The following is a 22419-nucleotide window of genomic DNA, read 5'->3' as shown; positions in this document are numbered from 1 at the left end:
TAAATATATTTGAAATGTCATATCTGTTTTGTCCTGTGGTTCTCCTAATATGCTGTTCTGAGTCATAGGGGAATGAGCTGAGTGTATCAGAAGTGACACAGACTCATTTTGTGTATGCAGCTAGTGGGAAAGAAGTTGCACTGTAGACACTTGATGTATTGAAAGAAAATTCATTATACCTTTGAGTTATCCTACCCTGCAGTCTGTGGACATCGAATGTTCTAGTTGCCAGCTGCATCTAACATTTTAAACTAAGTAGAAGTGGCCATCAGTAATTGTCAAGTAACCAAAATTCTGGTAACTGTGAATTGAATACTTTTAACAGAAAAAAACAAATAGAAAAAAGAAGAAAAAAAAAAACAAAACAAAACAATAAAAATCTGTCTGTACAAGGTCACTGTGAAATAATCCTCAATCTGCTACTGAGTTGTGTCACAGTAACCATTTTATGCCTATCATGAAGTTGTGTTGCTATCAATTAGGTGAGCAGAACAATACTTAAAATCTGGAATTGATTTTAACAAAAAGTGACACTTCAGGAAAAAGTTTAGGTTAGGACACAACCAGACATAATTTGATTTATAATTCATGCTTTACAAGACAAATAACTTTCAATGACATATTTAAGTAATGTCAATTTTTATTTTTTATTTTTATTTTTTAATGTAAAATTGAGTGGTCATAATGAAAACAAAAAAAAAGAATAATATATTTTTTAACCTACTGACAAGTGTAATAGTTACTGAAAGACAGAAAATTTTACCTTTCTACAACCATGTAATGTCTATATAAAGCAATTAATTCATGTATTGATGCTACTGAGTAGTAAAGATTCAATTGTAGTGTAAACTCCCTATGGAAAATATGACTCCTTTTTTACAGTGTTCACTGTATATCAGTCATGACTTTTTTTTTTCTTTTTTTCCCTGAGACATATATAAAGCTCTAAGAGGAATTTCCTCCCATAAAAAGGTGTGTTGTGGTTTCTATAAGAGTTTTCAACACAGGAACTGTGGGAAATGTTTACCATAACTTCACATAGAACATACATATGTAATGTTTTGCTCTTGCTTTCCTTGAATGTTTACACAGAGTGCTTGGGATGTATAGATGGTGCAGATAGCAGATTAGGAAACATTTTTTTCTGTAGTGAACACTCATTCAAACGTAGTTTTTAATGCTGTACTTTGTAGTTACATTAACAAAACAAAACAGCATATGAAACCAAGCAGTTTTCTATTCAGGAAAGTCCCAGACTCAAAGTAGCTAGATGGGAATATCTGATCCTCTTTGCTATGATTTTGTATTACTAAAATACATTTTGTATTCTCCATCTCTAGAGTAAATATTATATAAGATTTGCATTTAGACAGTAGAATGTACATTTAGAATGTAGACAAGTACTTTCTGTCTGGTTCTTTATTTCTGTGTCATGTAAAATTCAAACTGCAAACTTACAGAGAAACAGTAAAGGATAAGCCCTCTCTCTGCATCTAATACATCCTTAATCAATCCAGAAAATCTCTGTCTGGAAGCGCAAATTGCACAGTTAGAATCAAAGGTATAGACAGTGGGGGGGAGGGAAGGGTGAAGGTGCAGAATCCAAACAGCTCAAAAAAGCAAAAAGGTGTTGTTACCTCAGTAAAGGAAAGCTAAATGTTTTGTAGCGAATATTCACTTTAGTTTTTTCCAGATATATTACTGAGTCGTGATAATCTTACACTATATAATTTATACAATGGACCTGCTTTCCTTCACTCTCATTTTCTCGGCAAGTGTTTAATGGCAGATTTCTGTAACAGGAAGCCGTTATTAAAACTTTATGTTTATATACATATAAATATATTTACTTATACACTATGGATTTATATATATACACATACTAAGTGTTCTATTATTACTTAGTACATTCAACTGAGTTTATAAATATTTAAAATCAAATAAATAATTTCTTTCTTAGTAAGATCCAGGTTTTCTCACTCTTATTAGGAGTGCCTATTTTTTTTTCTTTGCAGTAATGGCTATTAACATCAGTAAGTATTATGATTCCCCGATTTCTGATGAATAGAATTTTGTTCTACATACAGCTCAGTTTGTATCAATGTACACCTGTGGGTTAAACTCATTGGCTATGGGTTTCAGACTGACACCAAAGGACCATCACTTGAGTAAAAAACTGCTTGATACGTGTTAGAGCTGTGTAATCTTGTAAGCATCTTCTCTTCATTAGTCACAAGGTTTAAAAACTTGTTGTTTATTCACTACTTTGTAGCATTTGGCTATATGCAGTTATCCCATGTTATTAATGAACAATGAAATTATTCAGTGCCATATTAATTAGTTTAAACATGCACACATATAGGTACATATAACATTTTGGATTAATAGACAAGGACGCTGAATACCTACAGCATAAGATAGGCATTGACATAGTAGAGCTGCAAATGCTTAGGGTCTGTGAAAATAGACCATTTGTGATTCAAGTACTCATGAGGTTGATGTGCATGAAGAACAGCGTTTAACTGGGAAGTTAGAACAGCCATACATTAGCATGTTTCCTTGTTTTTTGCTTCAGCAATCATATTCTAAACATTCTTTAGAAACAGTGCTTTCAAAGGGTGAGTCAATAAAAAATATTTAAATATTTGCAGGAGAAAATGGAGTCTCTTAATGGCTGAAATATAATGTGTATTCACTCTAGAATTTAAAGACTACTGGGAAAATTCTGTTCATCTTGTTCTGGAGAGTACATCAAGTTGATCTACTCACCTGGTTAAGAGAAACAGTATTTTGTTTTATTTTGAAGAGCAGTCATTAAATATTTGTATATGTAAAGCATATATATGTATAGATACAATTATGAAAAATGTATAAACTTACACACATATGTTCATATCTCTCCTACCAAAAAGTTCTGTGTTAATCAGTTTGTATTAACGTGGGAAAATCTTTCCCTGGTTGAGCAAGGCACAATTTTTTTTCCTGCAGGTTTCCAACAGATAAAAGAATGGATGGATACAGGGAAATGAATAAGTTGTTTAAATAAATATGTTCTGGAAAAAGATTCCTCAAAGTGATATGATAGAGTTATAGAAACCTGTATACATATACAAAGATTGTTGATGATCCTAGAAATTATTTTTTATTTCACTTGTGGCGCAACTTGGAGAGGTTTGTATATGTATGAGGAATGAGAAGGGACTGAATAAAGGAGGCAGTGGTCACAGCTTTTTCTAAACAAACAACAAAAAAGAATGATTGTGTTGCAAGAAACTCTCAAGCTGGGAATCACTGCAGTTGCTGTACCAGCCAGTCCTGCAGCATTTTAAGATAAAGTACACATCATTCCTAATACTTCAGGCACCTGATGTTTATGATGCACCAAAAGATTACTGTCAAGCCCCGGTGCAGCTTCGTTGCCAGGTGTGTGGTAGTACATAAGAAGCAGCAGTCTTCAAGAGAAATAAAAATATAATTTGTATTAATGCTCCCCTGTCTTTAGATGTAGTGTTGTTCCATGCTTTACTTTGATTGCAAAAAGAAGCACAAAACTTTACTTACAAAAGTGGCATTCATTCTCAGTGTTTTACATTCTTGTCATAAATCAGTCTAAGTCTGATTTTTGTATCTTCTGCTGCAAATAAGGAGTATTATTCTCTTACATTTTAGCTGATAGAAGTTTACATTTTGCACCAGGGAGATTTGGGGGCAATTTTACATGTTTGCAGGTAGACAGGTCTGTACTCTATGTTTGGATTTTGCAGCTTCATATTCTAGGGCCATATTTAAGGATTGTTATCAAATGTAATATCAGAATTGCCTTACTATAATACATTATGGCAGTTATTATAATCTGTCAAGATTAGATTTCTTGCAAAATAACTCAAAATAGCTATGAATGCTTGCATTGTGTAGATAGAGTCTGCAATTAGTATGATTTTGTGTTTTGCAGTTCTGTAGCATTATGTTTACTTATTCATCGAAGTAATATTGGGGTTGACTGGAAAAGAATTGCAGGACAGAATCTTTTTTATGTTTTGGTGAAGCATTATCTCATTCTTCCTCAAGATACCCCTATAGCACAATGTACTTTGGGACCAGAACTGGCAACCTAGAGCTCACCCTTGCATCCACCCCGGCTGCCGAATTAGGCAGAGGAAGCAGGACTGGATTACTGTTTTATGTTACTGCTGCTCTGGTTTTGGTCTTAATCTCCTTGCTAGTATTGTTTATAGTAATACTATTTTCAAAAGGATCATTCCTGATATATAAATCCATGTGAGATCTAAAGAATTTTGAAATGCTATGATATTAAGCAATAAAAATAATATAGATAAAGGCAACTGAGGAGGCTGAAGTAGAACACTGATGTAAGAAAGAAGTTGTTGCTGCCAGAATAGAAATTCTCAATTACCAATAAATTAAGTATAATAACGTCTCCATAGAATTTGCTGTTTTATAAATTATAAGAGTAGAAAAAAGTTAGTGAAGTTAAAATAAAAAAGATGAGGCAAGTCATGCAACATTTACTAGATCACACAATGGGTCTTAAAGTTGCTTGAGCTTTCCTCATCTTGGTTCTCACACTTACTGCCTAAACTTAACAGGGAAAAATCACATACATTTGCGATTACCAGTTTTTTGTACGAATGATTCTTTGATCAGTTATCTTTTAACAGTAGATTTGGTCAGCTTTCTGTTAACCTTACACACACTGGTGAAAAAGGCTGGTTTTACTCAGATATCAGTCAATAGCATAATTTTGACTTCATCAATTATTTCAGTGGTTCAAGAGTAAATGACTAAGATTCTCACAGAGTGCAGCTAAGAATAGTATGATTAGGCCTGTTATTTTTAGACTTTAGCTTTTTGTATTTTCTTACAGCTTCTTTACAAACATTAATTGAGGAGACTGGAATTTAGAGGATTTCATAACTATGATGTAAACTGTAACATAATCAGGTGTGCAGCTGAAAGGAGAAATCAGACTTCATTGAACATATTGCTGAGCATATATTTTCATATGTTTTCACAAAATTTTAAAAGTGTGCGGAATACAGATTATTCTTAACATTCAACAAATATTGTTATGTAGTAAATTATCATTAGGTACCTGTAAAATATTGCCAGATAACACGGGCTATTAAGAAGGCATAGGTACAAACTTACTTTTCTAAGAAGGTAAAAATATCATCAAATAAGAATACATCCAAAGTCACAATACATGACCATGTATCCCAGTTGGGATTTTGTTTTCAAATTAAAATTTTTTTTTTCAACATTTTTTTCTTATTTTTTTATCTTCCTTCTCAGGAAACAATAACATACATACTAATATTTACATTTATATTTTTAAAGATTTTGCTTTATCTCTCTTTCCTTCATTGTTCCTATAAAAATTAACATGTCTTGCCAAATTTGTTTTAGGTAGAAGACACTCATTATACATATAAAAAGTGTATGTATTTGGTTTGTTGTTTTCTTACTGAAGAAAACAAGTAGGATGCATGGCAGAGGTCTTGAGATACCTCTTCAAGATTTACGATTCTCAGCACGTATAAAGGAAAGACATTTTGCTACTAGTACTAGTATTTTACAACAGGTGAGAATTTTCTGTGAAAAGAACTTAAACAATGATTTGTTGACCGGAGCAGAAACACAGCTCCGTTTTTATCTTTAAAAGTATCAAAGCAATCCTTTGATGTCAAAAGGTCAGAGTAGAGCAGTTGGGACAAATTTTTGCAGCAGATAGTCTTACAGCTTTATGCTTTCACTTGTATCTCTACTTCAACTGTAAGAAGAGAAGTGGAGAAATTAATGCTAAAGGGTTTGAGAATCTAGGAAAAAAAGTGAAAAGTATCAGGGCAGTGCAGGTTATTACTTAAATAGGGAAAAATAAAAAATAAAAAGAAAGAAAAATAAGAAAGGTACACAGAAGACAGTGGCAAAATCATTTTGTGGGAAAAGTTCACTGAGTGTAAGAGTTTCATTTGTTATTTTTTTAAGGAAACAGCAAGGAGATTAACTATTTGTTGCAGCTTTTCTTGATATGATTAGATGAAATGGAGTAGTATACTGCCTGCCATAAGTCATAGCCAGGGTGTATTCTAAGCCCTTGTAATGTATTTGTCATGGTCTTTTTAGCGCATCCTTTATTTTGTTTTGTTTTGTTTTGTTTTGTTTTCTTCCCTGTAGAAGATTCTGGATTAATTACTGTAAATCCCACAAGAAAAAAATAGATAAATTATTAAGCATTTTAGATAAAATTCTCAGTATTAAGTACTACATTCAAGAACAAGCAAATTCATATGAATGTCTCTGTTAATTAGGATATTAGGCAGTGCTTTAAATAACCTCCTTGATCAGTCATATATTTTATAGCTGAGTCCCAAAGGCTTCTGATACAATTCCTGCTTATTAAGGTCATAGGAGAAGTATATCTTTCTTTACTGAATTGCTTCAACTAGTTAGTGGTGTTACCTGTACAGGATAGCATCAAATCAGTTCATCTCTTACTTGCTTGAAATGATAATTATTATTATTTTTTTCCTATCTGGTGATGTGTCCTCAAAGAAGCAGTCCATCTACATATGAAGATAAAGCTGAATTGCTTCAGCCAATTATTAATGTTGCTTGTAAAGAAGCACAGCATAAAGATCAGTTTGTATCTTATTTTCATGTGGTGAGGAGCCAATTCCTCTTTCAATCCCCAAGACAATCAATTCCATGCTGATCTATTTTCAGTTCTGTATTCTATAGGCAATCTAGACAAATAAATACTTCAAGTGAACAGTATTTCATATTAGCTGTGGACGTTTCTCCTGGCTGTCATATATGCATCAGACCAGAGTTCCTCTGGTTCAGAAAATACTTTTGCTCATAACAGAAGAGTTTCTAATCACATTCTGTTTGCTGCTGGGTGACTGCATGCTGCAGTCTCCATGGCATGCCAAAGGAGGACTCTAAAAGGGAAAAACAAAACTCTTGTTACAAGATACAAATGCATACTTTCAGTTGTGTGGGTGGTACCTCTGATCGATGCATTGTAAGTTTTTGCAGTGATAGACATGTGAAATTAGTTTCAGGCAGTGTTTCAGACTGTCTATTGATATATGTGTGACACGCTTGTATTTGCCTGTACTAGTTCTAGTGACACTATGATTACTGGTATTTGCAGTCCTTGCCCTGGAACACTTCCAAGCAGTTTTATTGTATTGAAATGGCTCTTACAGTTCATTGAGCATCTAGCATAACACTGCTGAATATGATTGGCGCGTTTGCATATATTTATTCAAAAAAAATCAGGCAGTTAAACTGCATAATTATGGGAAAACGAATCATAACAATAAAAGACCATTTAAGTTAACAAGCTTTGTGATCAAAGGATAAATACAGGTTGGATAAATGAGACTCTAGATGTAACTAATCTACATAAATAGGCTTTGGTCTGATTACAGGAAAGGAATGTATTAAAATTATCTAAAGGTATTAAAAATAATTTTTCTTCAGTACCTTAAAAACATTTACTCTTATTTTATTTTTAATATTTCTGCATAATAAAAATAGCTATGTTCAGAAATAGACCATGTTTATGTTTTTAGTTCTTGATTAGCAATGTTTACAGTGCAGAGAAAGCCTAAACTAACACAAGTAAACAAGAACAAAAAAGTTTTCATTCTAGCTTAAATACATCATGTGTCAAAAAAAATAAAAAAAAATCAGTCTTAATTTTATTTTTTTTTTACTGTTGCAATGCTTTTTTTTTTTTTTTTCTTGATTGACTTTTAATTAAAGAAAAACATTAAAGGGAACATTTAAAGGACAATTTCTTGTTTACTGTCTTTATCAGCAGAGAGCAGCCTTTGTAGTCTTTGAAAGCCAGTGCATTAAAAATCAATTCAAAGTCTTCAAAGCTGCAAACTCTTGCTTGCTTTGTAGATATATACTGTGTTTAAAATCATTGGAAGCACACTTGACAATTGAATTAAAAACAAAAGGTAAATAATGGCTTCATCAAATTTTTGAAGGATTTTAATGTATTTTTAATAATAGCTAAAAGATTTTCTTGCAGAGAACAGACATGTGAATAACAATTTGTAGCTTTTAAATGCATAATTTGTTCCTAATGACAGTTATATGTATTCTTTTATTAATAGAGTTTTGTTTTAAATTTCTGTTGGTGTTATTCTGTTCTTCTTAATGAATACCAAGATTCAAACACAGAACATGTCAGTCAGTATCTTTACTTACTATATTTCTCTTTCATTCATTGCTGATTGCTAAGCAACCACTTATGGTTAAGCTTGTTTAGCAACAATTCAGCGTTTTTTCCTTTTATTTATTTATTTATTTTTTATTTTAAAGTTAAACCAATAACCAATATGAGCTAAACAAATTTTATGCATACTTAATGAAAATATTTGGATTTTATAAAATTTTAAAGGTGACAGAAACCCAAAAGCATTGTTTCAACAAAGCACCTTAGACTCAGCACTTGGTCTTTGTTCTGTCATTTTTGCCTGATATTGAGGTAAAGCCTGCTTTTTCCACAAATCTAGAAAGAGCAGGACAATTCAATTAATGAGCAGGTGATTAATTTTAAGGCCTATGGACACCAACTTTAAAAAAAATAAAAAAATCACAGTAGTATTATGTCTTCCAAGGCATGATCCTTAGAAAATATTCAGTGAATATTTTAATTTAGGTCAACAGAGGCACAGAGTTAAATAGATGGCTTACAGGATTGGAGTTACTGATATGTGTAAGCATATGCGGAACTCAATTTAGAATCTGTTAGTTGAACTGCTCCCTGTTGCTTCTCTGCCTTGCTTTAAAAAACATTGCAAAGCTGCAAAAGCTGTTCATATCACTTAGCCTCAAACTGCATTCTCTAGTACTCTACTGAGATAGTCCTCATGTCTGAATATTTGATGTTTTTGCTCTTTCACATAGACTTGTGTAATTTGATATGCAGATTTAAAGATCATAAAAACAATCCTGCTTTGATGATCATGAGCAAGATTATCCAGCCACAGCTGTAAAGTACCCAGTGTGTTCTTTTCTGATCTCTTCATCATTTCAGTGGATCAAATGACAATAAGAATATAGTGGAATTTAGAGTGCCTTTAATGAATTTAAATGTCTTTTAAAAATGGGAGCCAGGAAGCCTTGGAAACTATTTGAATTTCTACATTGTATGACAGATAGTATACCTGCATGTGTGAATGGCTACATGTAGGTATATAGATGTTAAAACAGCATAGATTGAAAACAACTATCTAGCTGGATAAAAAGTATTGTTAACAACTTATGCACATCTAAATTATTTTATTTATTTCTTTATTTACGTTGTATATGATCTGTGCAGACTTCTGTCAGTCTGTATCTTTTACTGCACCCTAGAAAGCATCAAGTTCAGAGATAAATTCTGTTGTCATTTTTTCCTGAGGCAAGGATATAAGTAAGGAAGGACCTAATTTTCCACTTCATGGTAGAAGTTATACATCTTGCTTAAAACTGTGTATCCCACTATCAGACTTCAGGATTGAGAGGTATGATGAAAAGTAGGGATGAAAAGTAGGTACAAGTCATGTAAAATGTGAGCATAACCCTCAATCATTTTGCTAAGGTATTAAAAAACAAACAATAATTTGTATCTTATAGTTTTGAGGCAAGAAACTTACCAGTCAACTTTGTAGCCATGGGGTGAAAAAAAGAGGAAAACAAAATGTTTTGTGTTATTTCCCTTAGTGCATGGTCTTTATATTGTCTAAGCTTGTATTCTGCCTGTTTAAACCACCTGTAACTTCTTATCAGGCCTAACAAAATACAATGTTGCAAGAGACAGAATAACTTGATTAATTTGTTTTATTAGTGTATTAATGAGCCACCATGTATTTGATCTTCCCAAATAGTTTGCATCCCATCATCCCAAAAATGTTATCACACTGAAATAATAATTCTTTCAGTTGTGAAGTAGTTCATTTTAAGTATTCATGTGTTGATTGTTTCAAACAGACTACTAGATTTTTGAAGAAAGCTTTAATTAAACTTTATTTAAAAATATATGCACAGAAAACACATTGAGCCTCTTTTCTTCATCCCCTTCTATGCTTATATTGGCAAAGGAACCTTAGGAGTGAGTAGCCAGATTTCCAGGTTTCGACCCACTTCTTAGTCTATTTTACTTGGATGAAGATAAAGAAAAAGAAAACTGCTTCTATTAAACCAGCCTTAGGTATTTTGGCTAATATTGGCAAAGATCTTTAGATAAAGATAAATTGATTACAGTTATACTGGTCTTGCTGATAGCAGTCAATGAAGAAATAAGTTCATGTGTTGAAGAGCTGGAGGAGGAGAAGAGATTATTTAAAAAGGTTTTGTTCTGATTTAAATTTTGAGCCATACATTTTCTATAGTATTTTATAATAAAGAAAATTACACTAATTTGGGTTAGAATACATGCCCAGTTCCCAATCTCAAAACCCAATTTGTTACTAGCTGTGGCTATTTTATTAAAAAACAAACAAACAAACAACAACAACAAAAAATTGGTATGAGTCTCAGCAGTCTAAAAGTAAATTTTTTTGTTTATTTTTTTCCAATTACAACACCTCCTTTAGGCAGATGTGTGAAAATGGCAGTTTCATTCTTGCCAGTATTTGTCTATTCCTTGTACATTCTAAAAATTGACGGTAGCTTGGCTCATCATTATGTTGTTGATGTTCATTATGCTATGATTAAGTTAAAGCAGCAATTCTATTATTAATCTTTAGAAATAAGGCTTTACACCATTACCTTGGAAACTCTCTGCTGAATTTTGATACAAAAGTTCCTAGGAATAAGATCTTAACTCAATTTTCATGGAAGAGGATTGATTTTGCTCTTGATCTTAGTGTACTTTTGAAGGACAGATTGTATTTTATTACTTTATACCTGAGAAGATTTAAACGACAACTACCAACAAACCCAGTTTACTCATTCTTGGGAACTCGTGTTGAAGTTAATGAAATTGCATGTGAACCGAAGACTGTATTTTTGGCCTTGCTTTTTGTTTTATTCACAATGGCACAGTAGCCATAGTAGCTTATTTAGAAATAAGCATCAATAAGTTACAATGTCATTTAATTCTGTAAATGAATAACTTTCCATTGAAATAATTTAATCCATCTCCTAATGAAATTCTCTCCCTGAAAGAAAACAAAACAAAGCAAACCAACAACAACAACAAAACTTTTGAGGGTATATGTGCAGATTTACATTTACAGGTATTCTCTCTCTAGAGACCATTCTGTGTAGACAAGAACTTTGTGTTGAGTTCCAGTGAAGTTGGAAGTTGATATGACTTCATGTGGGCTCTTGATCCACCTGCAGAGAGCAGCATTAGTCTGTACTACACATAATTGGTTTGTCCAGGAAGAGTAGTGGGAACAACCTTAAGTTAGTATTTTTCCCCTTTGCATGAGTTCTTGTTTGGAATTTCATGCACTTTACCTGTAATATTTTCACTTTCTTTTCCCATTTTGAAAGAGGATTCCTACCCACACACACTTATGCATGCTGGTTTGGGACTTATGTAATGTGGACAATGTTTATATAAGGTTGCATAAAGTCTTCTTTGAAAATTCAAATTTAAGAAAAAAAAGAAAAAAAAAAGAAAGAAAAAAAAGATATACATCATTCAGCTTCCATTGCATGCATTCTGTTCCTGAAAAAAAAAAAAAAAAAAAAAAAAAAAGTGTTCAAGTGCTGTCTGAACATCCTGCTGATTAAATATAGAGGCAAACCCAAAATTTAATCACTGTATTCCAACTATACCCTCAGTCAGATATTAGTATTCCTGTACAGTCTCTATTCCTGGTGAAACTTGCAGCAGTGTCCTAGACATTGACAAACTAACACAGAAAGAGGACTTTTTCTAATCCTGCAGTCTTTGCAGAGAAGTCTTTGTTGTAAGGCTTATTTTAACATCAAAATATGATTTCATAGTCTCAGTATGACAAGTTTTAATGAGAGGCTTAATCCAAAAATTATTTTTCCCGAAGTTGTTAAGAATTTACATGTCAAAGGCACCCCCTAAAATACATATGAGTTTACAGATTACCAGGATAAGTGGGTGCAGTGTTCTAGGTAAGATGATCATACCTCAAGAAAGGTAACTATCTTCACTTGTTCTGTCATGTCAATTAACTTAATATGGTATTAAATTATAACCTGTATGAAGTCATTGCAGTATCTTAACATTAAAGTGACAGTGATACGGGTGATTATATGAAGCTCTGTATCCAAAAAAAACTTATTTTTTCTGTCCAAGTCTACTTGTCCATTGCTATTGTATTAATGGTGTATTCAATCAAATTTTCATTTTATGGGGTATCTCATCATAGGCAAATGACTGTTATGGCTTTAAAATACATTTAGGGACAGAACCTCTAGCTAAATTTGTGCAAGCCTAAATTATTTATTTTATGTCACAAATAATAAATCAACTCATCACCATTTCACACTTGAAAATCTCCTTACACAGGCATGTGAATCTGTTAAGTTTGATCTACTATTTTGCCATAAATTCAGCCATTATTTTGGCAGTATATTTAGTGGTGTGTCTTTTTCTAATGCTAAGAGGAAATAATTATGCTAAGATATTTGTGTGAGAGCAGGGCTTTGCATACTATCAGTCTCTTATAGAATACCTTGTTGGTGATTTTTAACAAAATATTGTAAGAAATTTACATGACATAAATGTGATATTATGGTCACGTAAATGTAACCATATTGTAACCTTTAGCACCTATGTTTTACTTCATATTTCCTAAGGAATTTAAGGGAATCATTGCTTTTCTGGGGAAGGCTTTTAGGAAAAGAACGGGGATAAGGTTGCAGCTTGAAAGGAAAAGAGGCGATCTAGATTTACTCCATTCTTCTGTCCATCACCTTAGAAGAAAGCTTCAGTGTCCCTCTCTAAATACATTTTCTGTACAGGCAGTGTGGTTTCAGAATCAGGTTCTGCTTTATCTTTATTGTTTTTTTTTTTGTTTGTTTTGTTTTTTCTTTCCACACTGTAGTGAAGAAGCACAGAACTGGACTCTTCTGCTGCATGCAGTGTCTGTTGCCTAGTGAATCACCCTTCCCTGTCATTGACATTACTATTCTGTTTAAATGTTGTCCATGGAGCAGACCATATGCTGGGATAAAGGAACATTACATTTAAGAATATCTTCTCATTTTTCTATCACTACCATAATCTTTCTCCTGCTCCTTTGCAGCTTTCTACAGCATGCAACATATGAATCCGTGGGAATGTAGCACACTATGTAAAGGCTCACTTATCCCATAATTGAAGAAGACTGATCCAAGGACTACTGAAACCAATTTGACAATATCCATTGATTTCAGTGGACCTCAGGTCATGGCTAGTGGGAGTTTTATTGTTGACTTCAGTAAGAGTATAGGTTGGACAGAAGAAGGTAAATGTAGTGGATAGATGTTAACAAAAACTTAACAGATTTAAAATATCTGGTGTCTCTGTTATCCCTTACTAAATATTATGAGTACAAAACAGTTTGTCAGTGTTAAAAGGCCATAATTTGATCTCCTCTTCACCTTATATTATTGCAGCTTTTATAAAGCTTTTATCTGTTCAGAAAGCATTTCTGATATGCTGCTCTCAGAAACAGGAAAACAGCAGTTTAAAAAGAGGACAAATTCTACAACTCCTACTGGCTTCATTGGGTATTCCTGTTTGGTAAGATCTTTCAGATATGTGTCAAAATTAAAAATAAAATGCCAAGAGCTTACAATTGCATAGTGGAATTTGTGTTTATGAAAGAAAGGCAGAAAAGACAAAGTTGTTTTTACACAGGAAAAAAAAAAGGTTACAAACATGTGAGAAAAAATATTTTTGAAATGCTAAGAAGTACTTTGATCATCTCCTTAAATTTCAAGACAGTAGTGCTTTTTTTTTGTGTGTTTTTTTTTTTTTTTTTTTTTTTTAAGTCTCCATCTAATTTTAATTTCTTAACTTATAGATTTCATAGTTAATGTGGTTTGGAATGAAAAAAAAAAAAAACAACACACAAAAATAATGATATCAAAGATATTCCCCCAAATGTTATTTTGATTTCATGCTATGATATTTTTAGAGTAAACTGATGAGTGCAGATTTCATTCTAGTTAGCTAACTGTAGTTGAGTTTGTTATGCAGTAAACATAATATCTGTTAGGAATACTAAGGTAGACTCAATATGGTGGGAGCCATAGATAAAAGGTGCATTAAAGCGTTTCAAATTCAATCATTAGGTTTCATTGCACCCATCTGCTACCAGAAAATATAATTGGCAATTTGATTCATTGACCTTTAACTGTCATTTTGGACCACTTTTTTTTTTTTTTTTTTTTTTTTTATCCATATTTTCAAGTAGACTCTGTAGACCTACAGAGTTAATTTCATAAGAGAATACCTAATACGTTTTGATGAAATTACTTTTTTTTTTTTTTTTAAGAAACGTTTTTTTAAAAATATAATTAGGTTTAATGGTCTGTTGTATATTCTACTAATCCAGTCAAAGTAGTTATTTAATATTGAATAGGTTAAAAGCAACTAATGTTCAACTTCATTAAGGCTTCTATTAAATAGAAGACTTGCTGAACTTCTACTTATATATATATAGTATATATATAAATACTATATAATATATATTAAAATAATTAATATGAGGTAGTAGTTCACGTACATATATATATATAAAAGTATATATATATTCTACTTATATAATATATATATAAGTAGAATATAAGTAGAATATATATAAGTAGAATATATATAAGTATATATATATATACTTATATAAGTAGAATATATATATACTACATGTATATCAGTAGAATATATGTACTTATATATATGTACTTATATATATGCGTGAACTACTATCTCATATTAATTATTTACAGGTTTGTCTATTATGCTAAAATTATACTTAGAAGCTTCATTATATCAAGATTATACATCACAATACAAGAGCTAAATAAACATTGAAATTGTGGAGCTTTTTATATTTTATTCCTAAAATGCGTCTTATCTTTTTATTTTTCTGGCATAGATACTATCTCATGTGCAATCTCCTGGCATTTCTATGTGTGTGGAACAAAAGCATACTATTTTATGATATAACAGTATTACTTTCAACAAGCAGGAAAAATAATGTGATAAATGAGGATTATTTAATATTTCCTCAGTGATGGTAAACTATTAAAGGGTTACACATGTTTTTCTTCACACAGTTGCACAAAACTCCTCAAATATTTATATACTATAGAGACAGATGTATGTAACCTAACCTTATAATCCCATTTCACAGCTTTCCCTGATACTGGGGAGCTCAATAAATAGGAAGCCGATTATATTGGCAGTATAACTCCATTAATAGGATTTGGATTTGCCTTATTGACAAGCCAGTACTGTTAATATGATCCAGTATATTAAATTGACAGGAAAACTGGAGCAATAGAATGTATCTGCAGTCTAATTGACAAGGAAGCTCTTTCAAAAGGTTCTTAATGTGTTTTTTATTGACAGCACAGCTTCAGTAAGTACATATCATTGGTGAACAGTGTAAATATATTGGATGCAACTGTACTAGTAGATTCAGGGGGAAGTAGTTACTGTTCTGTTTTCCCATACTTCCATTTTTACTTTGATATAAGTTGTATCAAGCTCTCATAAGATCTTCACAAATGTTTCTTAAAGCACTAGTCTAACTGCACTGCTCACAGGCGTTTGACAAGTTGTGAATTATTTTAAAAGTGTTCATCATTTTTAAATGAATAGAGGCAATACAGAGCAATGCAATAATGTGTCATGAATTTCATTATGTTTATTTATTGATGCTGTGGTAGCAGAAGCAAAGCTATTGTACTTTCAGCTAGAGCTCTTTATGTGGTGTGATATTTTGCACCTCTTCCTACGTTCTGATCTTGCACCTTCTCCAAAAAAATAGTTCATTGTAAGAGTTCATATTACAATTAGATTTTCCTAGTCCCATTTGACAGCTCTGCACATTCTCTTCCCAGATTGTGTTAAATTCATTAGAGGCATACATTTCTTGTTTCTGTTCTGCAAAATAAAAAGAGACTCAGAAACCTAAAAACATTATGAAACCAACAGCAAATAAGTTCAGCCTGGAAAATCTTCTTGATTCTCTTTTCAGTAGAAGAAATTTTGGGGTTCAATTTCCATGCTTTTTTTCCTAGTTACACCTTTCTTTGAGAAGAAAGTCACACCTTTCTTAGAGGTCTCCCCATAAATACATATCCTATAACCTGGTACAGGAGTTTAAGGCTTTTGTTAAGCTTACTTTCCCTCTAATGAATAGGCAAACTTTTTCCTGAAAGGTTAAAACCTTTATATACGCTTATATATACACATATAAGAAAATCTGATCCTGGTTTGTTCTTGATCGTCTTTCAGGTCTCTTTTTTTTTTTTACCAGGGCCCAAAACAAATATGTCTCTCTGCAGTGACCTTTTTAGCTTCTTCAGACTTCAGGTTTGGTTCAACCATCGATGAAGTGAGAGAAAGTTTGACTGGCCCCTGTTTCAGTATGGTATTCCATCTTCTTCTGTGCCTTGTGCATCTCAGCATAAACTTGTAAAAAAATTTAAAATAATTTCTTTTAGTGAGACAGTACTAAAAATATAACTAAAATGTCTATAATGTATCAATAGGAAATCTTAAATAATAAATCAATTATATATATATATGCAACAAATTTGGTATAATTGGATAGATTGGTAAATTATTCCTCTACTTACAGGAAAGAATGGTAGTTTCTGTCCCCTGAGTCTAATTTTTCAGAAGCCATACCATGCATCAACTGAATAGCTCAGGAACTCTTCCTCACAGTTTTGCTTTTCTCACTCAAGAGAAAAAGAAAACACAAGTCACCAGCATCTTTCAGTAAAACGTACAGCATCCTAGTGAATGATGTGGCCTTATGCATCTGTTTTTCTTGTCCTGTTTTTAAAGAACACTACATATGTCAGAAATTCACATAAACGCATTGTAGTTCTTGTAGCACCAAAATATACATTTTTGCATCAAGTGTGAAACTCTCAAATATGTATGTCATATAAGTTATACCTCAAAAATATTTTCAGAAGATAGAGAGTGGAGAGTAGATATTAGGACAAGATTTCTTAAGACAGTATACTTAATTTTGCCCTTTAGATAAGTAAAATAATTTATTAAAAAATTATGTTTATTTACTTTTCTACATTTTATATCATTATAAATATATTTTAATTGTATTTTAATTTATATTTTGTTGTTCGACTAATATCTCTTCTTAATGAAAAAAGTACAACGAAATCAAAAGCTACTTCTTCTAGCTAAGCAAATACGCTCAGTGGAAGACTGAGGTGCCTTTTGCAAGAATTGTATTATGTTGAACACAAACAGTTCCTAACAAAATCAAGACAATTGTCAGATCTTTCAAAACTTGATTTGGCAGAATACAATTCTTTTGTCTTGAAAAGTGATTGCCATTATATAGGAACTTCTTTTTTCTTGGGGGGAAGGGTGAGTGCTTGGAATTAAGCTTCTTAAGAAAAGACACAAAGTCCATGACTTAGATATTAAATGATAGTCTGATAAAGAGGATGATATTTCATTTCATTTTTGTATTTAATGTTTAATTAAAAAGAGTTAGATTCAGCAAAGACATTTTGCTTTATTATAGTTTCAGGTATGAACACCTACATAAAATAGAATTGTGTTGAATCATTTCTGAGAATGTGATACTTGTTCTTGTAATTCTGAGAAAAAATTATAAATATTCTAGTAGCCTAATATTCATAAATCTGATTAATGTTTTAGTCCTTCTTTTTTACATTTTCAAATACATCTTTCCCTAATATGACAATTATTTCCAGGCATAATTTGTCAAGAATACTTAAATATTGCATTTCTCTCTCTCTCTCTCTCTTTCTCACTTTTCCTCACTTTTTTTTTTCTTTTTATTTTATTGTTCTTTAACTTTATTTAAACAGTGTGAATTAGACCAATACTTGCTCTAAAATTTTCAGAATGATGGTATGAAAAAAGGTTTTGATTAAAAAGAGAAAAGGAAGAGAGCTAGAAATATCCAACTTTTAATAGACAGCTTTCTTTTTATAGGAATTTTTGAAAGCAGACATCCTGCAAAGTGCTCCACCATTCTTTCATTGAGCAATAGTCAATTCCCTGAAATTTGATTGAATAGTATGAGCCTGTAATTTTAATCCTAATATTCTTTTTGAAATATATATATATAGTACACATAACCACATGGAGAACCACCATAGCTTCAGCTACAAAAATATCAAAACATTTCATTAATTTTGTAAACATTAATTTCTAAAAGAAAACAAAGAAAGAGAGATTAATGTAGCCTATTGTTAAAAATATTCCCAATAATTCCTATTTCACTGTGTCCAGTCTGGTTCAAACTGCTTTTACTTATGAAGCTTCTTTCTTTCTTTCTTTCTTTCTTTCTTTCTTTCTTTCTTTCTTTCTTTCTTTCTTTCTTTCTTTCTTTCTTTCTTTCTTTCTTTCTTTCTTTCTTTCTTTCTTTCTTTCTTTCTTTCTTTCTTTCTTTCTTTCTTTCTTTCTTTCTTTCTTTCTTTTTCTTTCTTTCTTTCTTTCTTTCTTTCTTTCTTTCTTTCTTTCTTTCTTTCTTTCTTTCTTTCTTTCTTTCTTTCCTTCTTTCCTTCTTTCCTTCTTTCCTTCTTTCCTTCTTTCCTTCTTTCCTTCTTTCCTTCTTTCCTTCTTTCCTTCTTTCCTTCTTTCCTTCTTTCTTTCCTTCTTTCTTTCCTTCTTTCTTTCCTTCTTTCCTTCTTTCCTTCTTTCCTTCTTTCTTTCCTTCCTTCTTTCTTTCTTTCTTTCTTTCTTTCTTTCTTTCTTTCTTTCTTTCTTTCTTTCTTTCTTTCTTTCTTTCTTTCTTTCTTTCTTTCTTTCTTTCTTTCTTTCTTTCTTTCTTTCTTTCTTTCTTTCTTTCTTTCTTTCTTTCTTTCTTTCTTTCTTTCTTTCTTTCTTTCTTTCTTTCTTTCTTTCTTTCTTTCTTTCTTTCTTTCTTTCTTTCTTTCTTTCTTTCTTTCTTTCTTTCTTTCTTTCTTTCTTTCTTTCTTTCTTTCTCTTCCTTCCTTCCTTCCTTCCTTCCTTCCTTCCTTCCTTCCTTCCTTCCTTCCTTCCTTCCTTCCTTCCTTCCTTCCTTCCTTCCTCTCTTTCTTTCTCTCTCTCTTTTTCTCTCTCTCTTTTTTATTTCTATTTTTTTAAATTTTTTTTTCCTCTCCCATGTGAGATTATTTAAGGTTTATAGATCTAATCAGGATTTTTTTCTGATAAATGTTAAAGTGTAACAATTTTGTGTATATGACCTTTCCCTTCTACTGGGAATAAAGTAAATAAAAGTTTAAGGGAGTTAGACATTCACATCTCTTTACGAATCACTTTGAATCAGATTCTTCTAAATCGCCTAGCCTTAAAATTAAATGTTTGCTTATTATCCCATTTGTTTTATATTGATATTGTCATATGTGAAACAATGCTCTTTCTGCTGCCTAGATTTTGGACTGCCTTTTTACAAGTCATCACAAGCATGATATTTCCATAGTTCATACAAGAAGGCCTAATGCTTTTAGAATAGAAGGAAAAGAATACAACTCAGAGCTGTGCAGCTGTATATGTATAGTTGTCAACTATTTATAGCTGTCCTTTTGCAACAATGAACTTACTGTAAAATGGCAACCAGCTGTTTAGATGCAATATGAGGGAAATTTGTCAAATGACAATTGAATTAAAGGTCATTAACAATTACCATAAATACAAAATTTCTCAGAAGCAACTTCCACTGTTAAGAATGTAGGTAAGATTTTGTGGTAATTTCTATTTTAAAATTTATATTTTGCCTATTTCAGGGTGTGTGATATGCTTTTATTGCTATGACAAAGTAGAAGCAAAAGAAGCAAAAAGTATGCTCAGTTCTGACTATGGTCCAGATTATAGAGAAGTCCTTAGCACCATTTTTAAGGACCTGCTATAATTAATTGCAGGGCAAAAGTCTGTTTTGTGTTTCCTAAACAGATAGTAGAGATTTGATGAAAAGGCATTTTATAACATACATTTTGCCTGATGATGGCATGAATAATGGGTGTTGATTCTAGTTGCAATTGTGTTTAAGAGGAAGCAAATTTATCAGTAAAAGTATGAGGTCAGTTTTCCTGGACATATATAGTTGTAATATTAGACCTAGAAAATAAATATGAATTCTGCAATTGTATACGTTTATTTAGGTCAAGATGTATGTGTATGTTGTAACCTTATATATATATATATCATACATATATATAGATGATGTGGATTTGCTGCTCACAAGAGATACTAGCTTTCAACTTGAAATGGGAAAAGAATAAAAGTCAGAATTAAGGCTGCTTCTGAAATCTGTTGTATTACATTTAAAAGATTAAGTATAAGAATGCTGTGCCTCTATTTTTTATTTTTTCCTTTTTTTTTTTCTTTCAATATTTATGTTTATATCTTTAAACATGTTAAAAGTTAAGGCAGACTGTTGTTCTAACTGCATGTTTTAAAACTAGGATTTTTTATTTTCCTAAGTTCTTTTCAAAGCTCCCTAACTGAAGTGGTTAAATTTCCAAAAGTTTGAATAGCTGTAGCTGAAAATATGAATACTTCTGAAAAGCTGACTTGGAAAAGCAGTGACATTACACTGGATTTGGTGTCCCATATTTTCAGAATTCTCCTTCTGTAATGAAGAGTATTGTTTACTCTTGGACAGTATTTAAGAAGTTTTATAAGTTCACCCCTTAAAGCTGCTAAAGAACACGTATCTAGTTGGACACACAGACTTTTAAACAGCATGCAATTTTGATATGATAAAGTCATTTAGAATTATAAATATCAGTGTTTTATGCTATATTTTTAAAACAGAAGAGTAACAAACTGATTCTTTCATACAGTTTATATCGCAGAAAATTTGCTGCTAAAACTAGTTATTTTTAGTTTTGCTAAAACTAATTATTTTTATAACAACATACAAAACATATACAATGTACTCTGCAGGTTTAATTAGAAATTGCTTCAAAATGTGAACGCGATCTGTTTTGCTTCAAATTTGAAGCAAAAGACTTAACTAGCAATAAGAAGAATTGCTAGTTACACTTGTGAAGTGTAGATACACTTAATAAATCCAAAATAGAAGACTTTTATCTTCTGTTTCTTTCCTAATTCACACAAGTTATCCATGATACACAAACACATCCATTTCACATATGCCTTGATCCTTAATCCATCTGCCTGGCAGATGGCTACCTATTTATTGTTGCTACCATGATTGTTATGTTTCAGATGTGACTTCATACATCTTTTCTGAACTCCTGTATTCCAACCATACAAACAGTAGCAAATATTTCTAATTATTACATGCCTACAAAACAAAACAAAAAACAAGTCACAAAACAAACAAACAAACAAAAAAAAACACAAAGTGAAGCTAAAAAAATTAAATGGGAAGTGGTAGGGAACAAAAAATATCAGGGAGACCAGTCACTTGTGTAAATACTTGTGCAACTTTAAACCTTACCTTGGACCTTCTGCTCCATTAATTGAGCACTGTCTGTGTAACTGATGCTGATACATGAGATGCTGTTGCAAAACTCATAGCTGCTGCGAAGCATAGTGGTGTGATATGAAGTGATGCAGAAAACAGTAGAAGCTCTGTCACTAGGTCAGCTGCAAGATGAAGTGACGTGTGTGAATCTACAGTATATGGGGTTTTGTGAAAGATTCAGTCTCTCTTTCTCCCAAAGAACTTCAGCTGATGATACAAGGAGAATTCAGTTCCCCTTGGCAGGACTCCATGTCGGTCTGGATGCTGTAAATACTTCTGCTTCTACAGTTACTTAGCTCATGCTGCTAAAAATATACTTATGACAGAGTTAATGAAAGTATCTTCTTTTTTAAAACCACTTGTCTACAACAATCATTTAATGTTCTTGTTTGCATGTGTGGTTCTCATTATTCAGGTGTAGCTATTAATACTGATGACAGTTAAAGAGAGAAAATCCAAATATTTTCATACTTGCACTTTTCCAGTAGAATTAAAAACAACAAAATACAGACACATGTCCACAAATAGTATTAATTAATTAATTAATTAATTAATTTATATGTAATTCACAAATTATATTGCAATATATTAAATTGCATTACAGTAGTAAGGGCTTCAGAATCCACATAGATGATGTAATTATGCTTAAAAAATTAGTATTACTGAATAATTCACTTTTGTAATATGCAAAAGTAATTTTTTTTTCTCTCATTTTCAATAACCATCAGTCTTAATATCTAACTAATAAAAAAAAAAC

General features: G+C 31.7%; 1 protein-coding gene and 1 long non-coding RNA gene across 6 annotated transcripts in view; one reads left to right on the top strand and one right to left on the bottom strand.

The window, feature by feature from the left end:
* PCDH17 (protocadherin 17) overlaps window positions 1–22419 on the top strand; it is a 93115-nt gene that overhangs the window by 6463 nt on the left and 64233 nt on the right. The window lies entirely within an intron of this gene.
* LOC106018647 (uncharacterized) lies at window positions 15856–21906 on the bottom strand. Its single transcript, XR_001192879.5, has 3 exons — window positions 21636–21906; window positions 16813–16917; window positions 15856–16645 (listed from the first exon to the last, which is right to left on the bottom strand). It is a non-coding gene; the product is annotated as an uncharacterized lncRNA (long non-coding RNA).

Source organism: Anas platyrhynchos, chromosome 1, assembly GCF_047663525.1.
Source record: "Anas platyrhynchos isolate ZD024472 breed Pekin duck chromosome 1, IASCAAS_PekinDuck_T2T, whole genome shotgun sequence".
NCBI classification, from domain to species: domain Eukaryota; kingdom Metazoa; phylum Chordata; class Aves; order Anseriformes; family Anatidae; genus Anas; species Anas platyrhynchos.
This window is presented reverse-complemented; position numbering and strand designations above follow the sequence as displayed.